This window comes from Somniosus microcephalus, chromosome 4 (genome assembly GCF_052327205.1).
Source record: "Somniosus microcephalus isolate GS21.2 chromosome 4, FLI_Smic_1.0, whole genome shotgun sequence".
Classification (NCBI taxonomy): Eukaryota; Metazoa; Chordata; class Chondrichthyes; order Squaliformes; family Somniosidae; genus Somniosus; species Somniosus microcephalus.
In genome coordinates this window covers 69,239,446-69,253,965 of record NC_140990.1, presented here as the reverse complement: position 1 = coordinate 69,253,965, position 14,520 = coordinate 69,239,446, and the positions used below count along the sequence as shown (strand labels likewise).

Sequence of the window (14,520 nt, the reverse complement as noted above, 5' to 3'; positions counted from 1 at the left end):
TGATCAGCCATGATCTCATTGAATGGCGGAGCAGGCTCGAGGGGCCGAATGGCCGACTCTTGCTCCTATTTTCTATGAAAGAGAGGCGGAGAGGTTCAGAGAGTGAATTCCAGAGCTTAGCGCCGAGGCAACAGAAGACACGGCCACTGATGGTTGAGCGATTATAATCAGGGATGCTCAAGAGGGCAGAATTGGAGGAACGCAGATGTCTCGGAGGGGAGGAGGTTGTTTTCTTTGGAACCGAGGAGGCTGAGGGGAGACCTGATTGACGTGTATAAAATTCTGAGGGGCCTAGATTGGAAGGACCTATTTCCCTTGGCAGAGGGGTCCACAACCAGGGGGCACAGATTTCAAGTAATTTGTCAGAGCTTTAGAGGGGAGTTGAGGAGAAATGTTTTCACCCAGTGGGTGGTGGGGGTCTGGAACTCACTGCCTGACAGGGTGGTAGAGGCAGAAACTCTCATCACATTTTAAAAGTACTTGGATATGCACTTGAAGTGCCGTAACGTACAAGGCTACGGACCAAGTGCTGGAAAGTGGGATTAGTGTGGATAGCACTTAATCGGCCGGCACGGACAAGATGGGCCGAATGGCCTCCTTCTGTGCCGTAATTTTTCTGTGATTGTATCGCGGGGGGCGGGTGGTTGTGAGGCTGAAGGGAATAACTAAGATAGGGAGGGGCGAGGCCATGGAGGGATTTGAAAACAAGGATGAGAATTTTGAAATCGAAGCATTGTTTAACCGGGAGCCAGTGTAGGTCAGAGAGCACAGGGGTGATGGGTGAACGGGACTTGGCGTTGAGTTACGACATGGGTAGTTTTGGATCACCTCAAGTTTACATAGGGTGGAATGTGGGAGGCCAGCCAGGAGTGCGTTGGAATAGTCGAGTCTAGAGCTAACAAAGGGCCGGATGAGGGTTTCAGCAGCGGATGAGCTGAGGCAGGGGCGGAGACGGGCGATGTTACCGAGGTGGAAATAGGCGGTCTTTGTTATGCTGCGGATATGTGTTCGGAAGCTCATTTCAGGGTAAGATCTGACACCGAGGTTGTGAACAGTGTGGTTCAGCCTCAGAGAGATGTTAGGGAGAGGGATGGACTCAGTGGCTAGGGAACAGAGTTTGTGGCAGGGACTGAAAACAATTGCTTCAATCTTCCCAATATTTAATTGGAGAAAATTTCTGCTCACCCAGAACCGGATTAGAGATCATGGAGGGGTCGAGAGAAGTGGTAGTGAGATAGAGCTGGGTGTCGTCAGCGTACATGTGGAAACTGACGCTGTGTTTTCAGATGATGTCACCAAGGGGCAGCATTTAGATGAGAAATAGGCGGGGCCCAAGGATAGATCCTTGGGGGACACCAGAGGTAACGATGCGGGAGCGGGAAGAGAAGCCGTTGCAGGTGATTCTGTGGCTACAATTAGATAGATAAGAATGGAACCAGGCGAGTGCAATCCCGCCCAGCTGGACGACGGTGGAGAGGCGTTGGAGAAGGATGGAGTGGTTCACCGTGTCAAAGGCTGCAGACAAGTCAAGAAGGACGAGGAGGGATAGTTTACCTTTGTCACAGTCACAAAGGATGTCATTTTTGACTTTGAAACTTGATTTGACTTCAGGGCCAAGTCAGTGAGGTGGATTGGGCTGTTTCTGGCCCGCTGGTTATTGTGGGCACGGCTGGACACCAGTGGGACCAGCTCTACCCTGTTTGTTCTTTGAGGCAAAATAAGCCAAAAAAAATTCATGCTCCCCCCCCCTTACCCTTTCTACTCTCCTTTTACAGGGTTTTAGAAGTGGAGCATTTACAGACAGGAAGCTCAAACCAAACATCACCTCAAATTCTGACAGAGTTATGTGATTCCTCAGGACCTGATTCAGTCGCTCCTTGAATCTGCTGGCACCCCCGTGAGTTCACACTGGGGAGAGAACTTTTAAATGTCCTGAAAGAGCTTCAAAATCTACAAGTACCTGAAGCAACATCAGTGGCCACACAGTGGGGGAAACCCGGGCCCCATGTGTGGGAAGGGATTCACTCAGTCATCTGCTCCGATGATACACCAGCAAGTTCACACTAGGGAGAGACCTTTAACCCGCTCCGTGTGTGGGAAGGGATTAATTGCACCCTCTGTGCTGCTGAGACACCAGCTTGTCCACACTGATGAGAGACCATTGACCTGCTCCGTGTTTTTGAAACGATTCTCTCATTCTGCCACCCTCCTGAGACACCAGCTTGTTCACAGTGATGAGAGACCGATTAAATGTTCTGACTGTGGGAAGAGATTTAAAAGGTCCCAGGACCTGAAGAGTCACCAGCTGGAGAGAGCAGGAGAGATTCTGTTCACCTGCTCCGTGTGTGGGAAGAGATTCACTCGGTCCTCGAATCTGCTGGCACACCAGCGAGTTCACACTGCTCTCCCGGTGAAACATTCCGACTGTGGGAAAAGCTTTCAAATGTCCCAGGAGCTGAAGGGACACCAGCTGGAGAGAGCTGGAAAGAGGCCATTCACCTGCTCCGTGTGTGGGAAGAGATTCAATTGGTCTTCGCATCTTCTGACACACCAGCTAGTTCACACCGGGGAGAGACCGTTCACCTGCTCCGTGTGTGGGAAGGGATTCACTCAGCCATCCCACCTACTGACACACCAGCGAGTTCACACTGGGGAGAGACCGTTCACCTGCTCTGTGTGTGGGAAGGGATTCACTCAGCAAGCCCACCTACTGACACACCAGCGAGTTCACACTGGGGAGAGACCGTTCACCTGCTCCGTGTGTGGGAAGAGATTCACTCGGTTATCCCACCTGTTGAGACACCAGGGATATCACACTGATGAGAGACCGTTTCACTGTTCTGCCTGTGGGAAGAGCTTTAAAACCTCTGAGGATCTGAAGGTACACCAGCGAGTTCACACCGGTCAGAGACCATTTACATGTTCTGTCTGTGGGATGAGTTTTAAAAGCTCCAGCAATCTGAACGGACACCAGCGAGTTCACACAGGGGAGAGGCCATTCACTTGCTCCGTGTGTGGGAAGGGATTCACTCTGTCATCCAACCTGTTGAGACACCAGGGATATCACACTGATGAGAGACCATTTAAATGTTCTGACTGTGGGAAGAGCTTTAAAACCGCTGGGGATCTGAAGCGACACCAGCGAGTTCACACCGATGAGTGACCGTTTACATGTTCTGTCTGTGGGATGAGCTTTAAAAGCACTGGGATTTTGAATGGACACCAGCGAGTTCACACTGGGGAGAGGCCGTTCACCTGCTCCGTGTGTGGGAAGGGATTCACTCAGTCATCCCACCTGCTGACACACCAGCAAGTTCACACTGATGAGAAACCATTTAAAAGTTCTGACTGGTAAGACATTTATATGTTCAAAGGGCCTGAAGAGACACCAGCTGGAGAGAGAAGGAAAGAGACTGTTCACCTGCTCAGTGTGTGGCAAAGGATTCACTCGGTCATCGCACCTATTGAGACACCAGCGAATTCACATTGTTCTGTAGCGCAGAGCCCCGCAGGCAGCTGGGGTTACATGAACATGGAATGGATGAATGTTTTATAAATTCTTGGACTGCTGTTTAATCTTTAAGACTGTTGTGCTGATGATTCCCTTCTTTTGACAGTTCATGGTGTTACATAGAATGTACAGCACAGAAACAGGCCATTCGGCCCAACTGGCCCATGCCAGTGTTTATGCCCCACACCCCGCCTACTTCAATTAACCCGATCAACATCTCCTCCCATTCCTTTCTCCCTTGTGTGGCTTCCCCATAAATCCATCTGTGCTGTTCACCTCAACTACTCCTTGTGGTAGCGAGTTCCCCATTCTCACCATTCTCTGGGTAAAAAAGTTTCAACTGAATTCCCTCCTGGATTTATTAGTGACTTTTATATTTATAGCCACGTAAATATGATGAGATTCTGTTAAGCTGACCAGTATGTTGTTGTACTTTGTCTTTTTCTGATGAATGAAACATTACTGAGCCCCTGTACCCGTGTTATGGGATGAAGTGTCAGACAAGTGAAGGCACAATGTCTGGGTGTGAATCTAATAATAGCCTCACGGACCGTATAGGTGTGATAACCAGACGGGCTTGTGGTTATAGTCTGGTCACAGATGGACTAAATTCCTGAATTAGCAGGAGTTCAGGAGGCGGTCAACAGACGGGTCCAAACAATCCCATTTCCTGAGCAGTAACCGAGCTTGTGTATAAGAACAGGCCACTTAAGCCGTTGTCAGTTGGAACAGACACGAGAAGATTGCGCGCGAAGCCACTGTACTTCTATTCTCCAGATTGAGGGAATTATCACCCGATCTGTGTTAGGCAGCGCTCTTAATAAAGTCTGGAGAGACAATTTGTGTTCTTGTGAGCTTGATTATCAGGTATCCGAAACCCTGGGACTCCCGATCATTAGAGTCAACCTCAGTGTGTGGAAAGGGATTCCCTGGTGTATCCCACTCGCTGACACACCAGAGTGTCCACAGTGTGACTGCGGTGGGTCGATTCCACTGTTTCCGATGCCTTTAATCACATCCAGGACTGAACCATGTTAATTCAGGCAACTGGGGCTTGTTAATGTTAAGAGCCCCCAATAACTGGGCTGGATTTAAAGATTATTCCCTGTTCTCTCAGTACCAGTGAGCAGAGAGAAGCTGATGTTATAGAATCACAGAGCACAGGAGGATGCCTTTCGGCCCATCGTGCTGGTGCCGGCTCTCTGAAAGAGCGATGCAATTAGTCCCACTGCCCTGCTCTTTCCCCACAGCCCTGCAAATTTCTGCTTTTAGTATATATCCAATTCCCTTTTGACAGTTACTATTGAATCTGCTTCCACCTCCCATTCAGGCAGTGCATTCCAGATCATCACAATTCGCTGTGTAAAAAAAGTCTCCTCATTTCCTCTCTAGATTCTTTTACCAATGATCTGAAATCTGTGTCCTCTTGTTACTGACCCTCCTGCCAGTGACAACAACTTCTCCTTGTTTGCTCGATCAAAACCCCTCATAATTGTGAGCACGTCAATCACAGCTCCACTTAACCGTCTCTGCTCCAAGTTATATTACCGTTGTTTTGTGAATTTTTGCTGTGATCGAGGTGCTGGATGTCCGTGCCTGGGGAATGGGACATTCTATCCTCATGAGCACTGAGTGTCAGCATCCAGCAATCTCTGGTCAGGGACTGTCTTTTTAAACTGCCTCACCTGAGCTTTTTGACTCTCTGATTTCATTATTAAACATTTCAGAGTTTTTGCAGAGTGACCAAGGCTCAACAGATTAATGTGAGGTATTACATTTTGGTAGGAAGAATGGGGAGGTCACTTATCACTTGGAGGTTGCGAGTCTAGGTGGGGTAGAAGAACAAAGGGATCTCGGAGTACAAATACACAAATTACTAAAAGTTGCGACACAGGTTTGCAAGACCATAAAAAAAAGCAAACTAAGCACTAAGGTTTATTTCTAGAGGGCTAGAATTGAAAAGTAGGGAAGTTATGCTAAACCTGTATCGAACCTTGGCTAGACCACACTTGGAGTACTCATAGAGTCATAGAATTTTACAGCACAGAAAGAGGCCCTTCGGCCCATCGTGTCTGCGCCGCCCATCCATCCCTGTCCAGTCTAATCCCATTTTCCAGCATTTGGTCCATAGCCTTGTATGCAATGGCATTTCAAGTGCTCATCCAAATGCTTCTTGAATGTTGTGAGGGTTCCTGCCTCTACCACCCTTTTAGGCATTGAGTTCCACATTCCAACCACCCTCTGGGTGAAAAAGTTCCTCCTCAAATCCCCTCTAAATCGCCTGCCCCTTACCCTGAATCTATGCCCCCTTGTTATTGACCCCCCTACTAAGGGGAAAAGTTCCTCTTTATCTACCCTATCTATGCCCCTCATCATTTTGTACACCTCAATCAGGTCCCCCCTCAGCCTTCTTTGCTCCAAGGAAAACAACCCCAGCCTGTTTAGTCTTTCTTCATAGCTGAGGCGCTCCATCCCAGGTAACATCCTGGTGAATCTTCTCTGCACCCTCTCCAAAGCAATCACATCCTTCCTATAGTGAGGCGACCAGAACTGCACACAGTACTCCAGCTGTGGCCTCACCAGCGTTTTGTACAGCTCCATCATAACCTCCCTGCTCTTATATTCTATGCCTCGGCTAATGAAGGCAAGTATCCCATATGCCTTTTTAACCACCTTATCTACCTGTTCCGCTGCCTTCAGGGATCTATGTACATGTACACCAAGGTCCCTCTGACCCTCTGTACTTCCTAGGGTCCTACCACTCATTGTGTATTCCCTTGCCTTATTTGTCCGTCCAAAATGCATCACCTCGCACTTTTCAGGGTTAAATTCCATTTGCCACTTTTCCGCCCATCTGACCAACCCGTTTATATCGTCCTGTAGCCTGAGGCTTTCCTCCTCGCAATTTACCACCCCACCAATTTTCGTGTCATCTGCGAACTTACTGATCATACCTTTAACATTCTCATCCAAATCATTTATGTAGATCACAAACAACAAGGGACCCAGCACCGATCCCTGAGGTACCCCACTGGACACAGGCTTCCAGTCACAAAAGCAACCTTCGACCATCACCCTCTGCCTCCTGCCACTCAGCCAGTTTAGGATCCAACGCGCCAAGGCACCCTGGATCCCATGGGCTCTTACCTTCTTGACCAGTCTCCTATGCGGGACCTTGTCAAAAGCTTTACTGAAGTCCATGTAAACCACATCCACAGCATTTCCCTCATCCACCCCCCTAGTCACCCCCTCGAAAAATTCAATCAGATTTGTCAGACATGATTTACCCTTGACAAAGCCATGCTGACTATCCCCGATTAATCCTTGCCTCTCCAAGTGGAGACTAATTTTGTCCCTCAGAATTTTTTCCAATAATTTCCCTACCACAGATGTTAGGCTCACTGGCCTGTGATTCCCTGGTTTATCCCTGCTACCCTTCTTGTATAATGGTACTACATTAGCTGTTCTCCAGTCCTCTGGTACATCCCCTGTGGCCAGAGAGGTTCTGAAAATTTGTGTCAGAGCCCCTGCAATCTCCTCCTTTGCCTCCCACAGCAGCCTGGGATACATCTCATCCGGGCCTGGGGATTTATCCACTTTTTGGCCTGCTAAAACCGCTAGCACCTCCTCCCTCTCGATGCTAATATGTTCAAGTATGTCACAGTCCCCTTGCCCGATTTCTATGCCTGCATCGTCTTTCTCCATAGTGAACACAGATGCAAAAAATTCATTTAAAACCCCGCCTACATCATCTGGCTCTACACACAGATTGCCACTTTGGTCCCTAATGGGCCCTACCCTTTCTCTGGTTATCCTCTTGCCCTTAATATACTTATAAAACATCTTAGGATTTTCCTGCGTACAGTTCTGGTCACCATATTATAAAAAGGATATAGAGGCACTGGAGAGGGTGCAGAGAAGATTTACAAGGATATACCAGAAATGCGAGGGTATACAGATCAGGAAAGGATGAACAGGCTGGGTCTCTTTTCTCTTGAAAACAGAAGGCTGAGGGGTGACCTAATAGAGGTCTTTAAAATTATGAAAAATGTTGATAGAGTGGATACAGAGAGAATGTTTCCACTTGTGGGGAAGAGCATAACCAGAGGCCATCAATATAAGATAGTCACCAACAAATCCAATAGGGAATTCAGAAGAAACTTCTTTACCCAGAGAGTGGTGAGAATGTGGAACTCGCTACCACAGGGAGTGGTTGAAGTGAATAGTATCGATGTATTTAAGGGGAGGCTGGACAAACATATGAGGGAGAAGGGAATAGAGGGTTATGGTGATAGATTTAGATGAGGAAAGACGGGAGGAGGCTCGAGTGGAGCATAAACACCGGCATGGGCTGGTTGGGCCGAATGGCCTGTTTCTGTGCCGTATATCCGATGTAATCCTGTCAAGTATCCCAGCTGGCTTAGCTGCAGGCACTTCAGCTCAGTGGGCAGCACTCTCACCTCTGAGTCAGAAGGTCGTGGGTTCAAGTCCCAGTCCAGAGACTTGAGCATAAAAATCTCGGTTGACACTCCAGTACTGAGAGAGTGCTGCACTGTCAGAGGTGCCGTCTTTCAGATGAGATGTTAAACCGAGGCCCCCGTCTGCTCTTTCAGGTGGACGTAAAAGATCCCGTGGCACTACATTGAAGAAGTGCAGGGGAGTTCTCCCCAGTGTCCTGGGGCCAATATTTATCCCTTAATCAACATCACTGAAATAGATTATCTGGTCATTGTCACATTACTGTTTGTGGGAGCTTGCTGTGCACCAATTGGCTGCCGCGTTTCCTACATTACAACAGTGACTGCACTTCAGAAGTTCTTCATTGGCTGTAAAGCGCTCTGGGACATCCTGAGGTTGTGAAAGGCGCTATATAAATGCAAGTCTTTCTCAGCAAGAGGGCGAGTGTCAGTGGTTGGAGGGAGGAGCTCAGTGTTGTCACTGGGTGGACACACACAGATTGAAGCTATAAGACAGAATGCTGAAGTTTGGAATGATAACACCCAAAGTCAGGAGATGAGCCCTTTGCTAAGGGAGGTGGTTGCTAAGAGACCCACAGCCATAATAACACTGCAAACTGCTCAGGCAGCAGACTTGTTGCAACATGTGAGGTCACGAGTGAGTTGGTGTCCAAACAACAGAGCCTTGGGCATTCCTGAGAGAGACAAACTGGTTCTGTAACCGGGAGAACAGGTTGAGGGAGTCACCCTACGGGGGACGGCTCGTCTAAGGTGTTAACACAGTCAGCTTGGGAATGGGATGATCAATGAATCATAGAATCATAGAATCATAGAAATGTACAGCACAGAAGGAAACCATTCGGCCCATCTTGTCCGTGCCGGCCGACAAAGAGCTATCCACCCTAATTCCACTTTCCAGCTCTTGGTCTGTAGCCTTGTAGGTTACGGCACTTCAAGTGCATATCCAAGTACTTTTTAAATGTGATGAGGGTTTCTGCCTCTACCACCCTTTCAGGCAGTGAGTTCCAGACCCTCACCACCCACTGGGTGAAAAACATTCTCCTCAAATCCCCTCTAAACTTCAGACCAATTACTTTAAATCTGTGCCCCCTAGTTATTGATCCTTCTGCTAAGGGAACTAGGTCCTTCCTATGTACTCTATCTAGGCCCCTCATAATTTTATACACCTCAATTAGGTCTCCCCTCAGCCTCCTCCATTCCAAAGAAAACAAATCTAGCTTATGGCTAAAATTCCCCAGCCCAGGCAACATCCTCGTAAATCTCCTCTGCACCCTCTCTAGTGCAATCACATCCTTCCTGTAATGTGGTGACCAGAACTGCACGCAGTACTCTAGCTGCGGCCTAACTAGTGTTTTATACAGTTGAAGCATAACTCCCCTGCTCTTGTATTCTGTGCCTCAGCTAATAAAGGCAAGTATCCCGTATGCCTTCTTAACCACCTTATCTACCACGGCTGACCCTTTCTCCCGCTTTCAGAATTCCCGTTCTACCTGGACCCCTCCCCCTGGCCTCTTACCCTCTCTAGATCTTTTCATCGCTAACTGCCGCCGTGACATCGGCCGTCTCCATTTCTCTGCTCCCCTCACTCACTCCAACCTACCTCCCTCTGAACATGCAGCACTCCATTCTCTTAGATCCAACCCTGACATTGTCATTAAACCTGCTGACAAGGGTGGTGCTGTTGTTGTTTGGCGTACTGACCTCTACCGTGCGGAAGCTGAACGCCAACTCTCCGACACCTCCTCATACCTCCACCTGGACCATGACCCCACTACCGAACATCAAACCACCGTTTCCAAGACTGTCACTGACCTCATTTCCTCTGGAGATCTTCCCTCCATGGCCGCCAACCTCATAGTTCCCCAACCCTGCACAGCTCGCTTCTACCTCCTTCCCAAGATCCACAAACAGGACTGCCCTGGTAGACGCGTTGTTTCAGCCTGTTCTTGCCCCACGGAACTTAGCTCTTCCTATCTCGACTCTATCTTTTCTCCCCTTGTCCAGTCTCTTCCCACCTACATCCGCGACTCTTCGGCCGCCCTCCGCCACTTTAACAGTTTCCAGTTTCCTGGCCCCAACAGCTTCCTTTTCACCATGGATGTACAATCCCTCTACACCTCCATCCCCCACCAGGATGGCCTGAGGGCGCTCCACTTCTTCCTTGAACAGAGGCCCAACCAGTCTCCATCCACCACCACCCTCCTCCGCCTGGCTGAACTTGTTCTCACATTGAACAGCTTCTCCTTTGACTCCACTCATTTCCTCCAAATCAAAGGTGTTGCTATGGGTACCCGCATGGATCCTAGCTATGCCTGCCTTTTCATGGGATATGTGGAACACTCTTTGTTCCAGTCCTACTCGGGTCCCCTCCCTCACCTCTTTTTCCGATACATTGATGACTGTATCGGTGCCGTTTCCTGCTCTCGCCCTGAACTAGGCAATTTCATTCACTTTGCCTCCAATTTCCACCCTTCCCTCACCTTCACATGGTCCATCTCTGACTCTTCCCTTCCCTTCCTCGACTTCTCCGTCTCCATCTCTGGGGATAGGTTATTGACCAATATTCACTACAAGCCCACTGACTCCCACAGCTACCTGGACTACACTTCCTCCCACCCTGCCTCCTGTAAGTAGAACATAAGAACATAAGAAATAGGAGCAGGAGTAGGCCAATCGGCCCCTCGAGCCTGCTCCGCCATTCAATAAGATCATGGCTGATCTGATCCTAACCGCCAATCTACTATCACAGAACCATCTCCTGAATCTAACAGAATTAGACACACGAAATAGGAGTAGGATCAGGCTACACGGCCCCTGGGCCCGCTCCGCTACCCACAGGGCCATGACCGATCCAAACCTAGACTCATGTCCAAATTCCTGCCCGCTCCCCGTAACCCTTAATTCCCTTTACTTCTAGGAAACTGTCTATTTCTGTTTTAAATTTATGTAATGATGTAGCTTCTACAGCTTTTTGGGGCAGCATATTCCATGGACCTACCACCCTCTGAGTGAAGTAGTTCCTCCTCATCTCAGTTTTGAAAGAGCAGCCCCTTATTCTAAGATTTTGCCCCCTAGTTCTAGTTTCACCCATCATCGGGAACATCCACCCGATCCAACCCCTTCACAATCTTATATGTTTCAATAAGATCGCCTCTCATTCTTCTGGACTCCAATGAGTAGAGTCCCAATCTACTCAACCTCTCCTCATATGTCCATACCCTCATCCCCGGGATTAACCGAGTGAACCTTCTTTGTACTGACTCGAGAGCAAGTATGTCTTTTCTTAAGTATGGACACCAAAACTGTATGCAGTATTCCAGGTGCGGTCTCACCAATACCTTGTACAACTGAAGCAATACCTCCCTATTTTTATATTCTATACCCCTAGCAATGAAAGCCAACATTCTATTGGCCTTCTTAATCACTTGCTGCACCTGTATACTAACCTTTTGAGTTTCGTGCACCAGGACCCCCAGATCCCTTTGTACTTCAGTACTTTCCAGTTTCTTGCCATTAAGATAATAACTTGCTCTATGATTTTTCCTGCCAAAGTGCACAGCCTCACACTTTCCAGTATTGTATTCCATCTGCCAAATCTCTGCCCACTTACTTAGCCTGTCTATGTCCCCTTGCAGGTTTTTTATGTCCTCCTCACTCACTACTTTCCCCCCATCTTAGTATCATCTGCAAACTTTGATATGTTACACTCGGTCCCCTCCTCCAAATCGTTAATATAGATTGTAAAGAGTTGGGGACCCAGCACTGACCCCTGCGGAACACCACTAGTTACTGATTGCCAGTCTGAGAATGAACCATTTATCCCAACTCTCTGCCTTCTGTTAGATAGCCAATCCTCTATCCATGCCAGAATATTACCCCCAATCCTGTGATTTTTTATCTTAAGCAATAATCTTTTGTGTGGCACCTTGTCAAATGCCTTTTGGAAGTCTAAATACACTACGTCCACTGGTTCCCCTTTATCCACCCTATATGTTACTTCCTCAAAGAACTCCAGCAAATTTGTCAAACATGATTTCCCCTTCATAAAACCATGCTGATTTTGTCCTATTAAATTATGATTATCCAAATGTCCTGTTACTGTCTCCTTAATAATGGACTCCAAAATTTTACCTACCACAGATGTTAGGCTAACCGGTCTATAGTTTCCCGCCTTCTGTCTACTGCCCTTTTTAAATAAGGGTGTTACATTAGCAGTTTTCCAGTCTGCCGGGACCTTTGCCGAATCCAGGAAGTTTTGGAAAATTATTACCAATGCATCCACAATCCCTACTGCCACTTCCCTCAAGACCCTAGGATGTAAGCCATCCGGTCCAGGTGATTTATCCGCCTTGAGTCCCATTATTTTACCGAGTACCACTTCCTTAGTGATTTTGATCGTGTTTAGCTCCTCCCCCCCTATAGCCCCCTGTTTGTCCAGTGTTGGGATATTCTTAGTGTCCTCTACTGTAAAGACTGATACAAAATATTCATTCAGTGTTTTTGCCATCTCCATATTTCCCGCCATTAATTTCCCGGTCTCATCCTCTAAGGGACCAACATTTACTTTAGCCACCCTTTTTCTTTTTATATAACTATAAAAACTCTTACTATCTGTTTTTATATTTTTTGCTAATTTACTTTCATAATCTATCTTCCCTTTCTTAATCAATCTTTTTGTTATTTTTTGCTGTCTTTTAAAGTTTTCCCAATCCTCTATCCTCCCACTAGATTTGGCTACCTTATATGCCCTTGTTTTTAGTCGAATACTATCCTTAATTTCTTTACTTAGCCATGGATGGCTGTCTTTTCTTTTACACCCTTCTCAGTGGAATATTTTTTTTTTGGAAGTTGTAAAATAATTCCTTAAATGTACACCACTGATCATGTATCGTCTTACCCTTTAATCTATTTTCCCAATCCACTCTACTCAATTCCGCTCTCATACCTTCATAGTCTCCTTTTTCAAGCTTAGCACGCTTGTTTGAGATCCAACCTTCTCACCCTCTAATTGAATATGGAATTCAACCATGTTATGGTCACTCATTCCAAGGGGATCCTTTACTAGGACATTTTTAATTAATCCTGTCCCGTTACACAGGACCAGATCTAAGGTTGCTTGCCCTCTGGTCGGTTCAGTTACATACTGCTCAAGAAACCCATCCCTAATACACTCAATGAACTCATCCTCAAGGCAGCCCTGCCCAATTTGATTTGTCCAATTAATATGATAGTTAAAATCCCCCATAATTATAGATGTTCCCTTATTACAAGCCTCAACTATTTCCTGATTGATACTCCGTCCAACAGAGTTGCAACTGTTCGGAGGCCTATAGACTACGCCCACTAGTGTTTTTTTCCCCTTATTATTCCTTATCTCCACCCAAACTGTTTCATTATCCTGATCTTTTGACCCAATATCATTTCTCTGTATTACAGTGATTCCTTCCTTTATTAGCATAGCCACCCCACCTCCCCTTCCTTCCTGCCTGTCCTTCCTGATCGTTAAATAACCTGGTCTGTTTAATTCCCAGGCATTGTCACCCTGCAGCCATGTTTCTGTAATGGCCACAAGATCATACCCATATGTAGTTATTTGTGCCATTAACTCGTCTATTTTGTTACGAATGCTACGTGCATTCAGATAGAGAACTTTCAAATATGTTTTGTGACACTTAGTTCCTGCTTTTGCCCTTTTTATTACTTTACCTTTTACTCCATACCTTCTGCCCCTTCCAGACATGCTCTGGTTTTTAATTTCCCCACTGCTACCTAAGTCTATGACCTTCTCTGTTGTCATTTTTATTATTTGCTCTCTAGGAACCTCCCCCCCCCACTAGTTAGTTTAAAGCCCTCTCTACAGCCCTAGTTATATGATCCTCCAGGACTCTAGCCCCAGCACTGGCCAAGTGAAGCCCATCCCAACGGAACAGCTCCCTCCTGCCCCAGTACTGGTGCCAGTGTCCCAGGAAGCAAAACCCATTTCTCCCACACCAGTCTTTGAGCCACGCATTTAACTCTCTAATTTTATTTGTCCTAGCCAAATTCGCTCGTGGCTCAGGTAATAATCCAGAGATTATTACCCTTGAGGTTCTGTCTTTTAATTTGACCCCTAGCTGCTCATACTCCTTTAACAGAACCGGCTTCCTAGTCCTATCTATGTCGTTTGTGCCAACATGGACCACAACAACTGGATCTCTACTCCATTCTTCCTGTTTCTCCGTCTCCGCCGCATCTGCTCCGACGATGCCACCTTCCACACCAGTGCTTCCGACATGTCTTCCTTTTTCCGTAACCGAGGATTCCCCTCTACCGTGGTTGACATGGCCCTCGACCATGTTCGTTCTATCTCCTGCACTTCTGCCCTCACCCCTGCCCCTCCCTCCCGGAACCACGATAGGGTTCCCCTTGTTCTCACCTTTCACCCCACCAGCCTCCACATTCAACGGATCATCCTCCGCCATTTCCTCTACCTCCAAAGTGATCCCACCACCAAACGCATCTTCCCCTCCCCTCCCCTTTCAGCATTCCGCA

The 14,520-nt window shown here is 47.3% G+C and overlaps 1 pseudogene; it reads left to right on the top strand.

Moving 5' to 3' along the window:
• The first annotated feature begins 1,559 nt into the window (after positions 1–1,559).
• On the top strand, positions 1,560–4,450 carry LOC147119150 (uncharacterized; annotated as a pseudogene).
• The last annotated feature ends 10,070 nt before the right edge of the window (positions 4,451–14,520 follow it).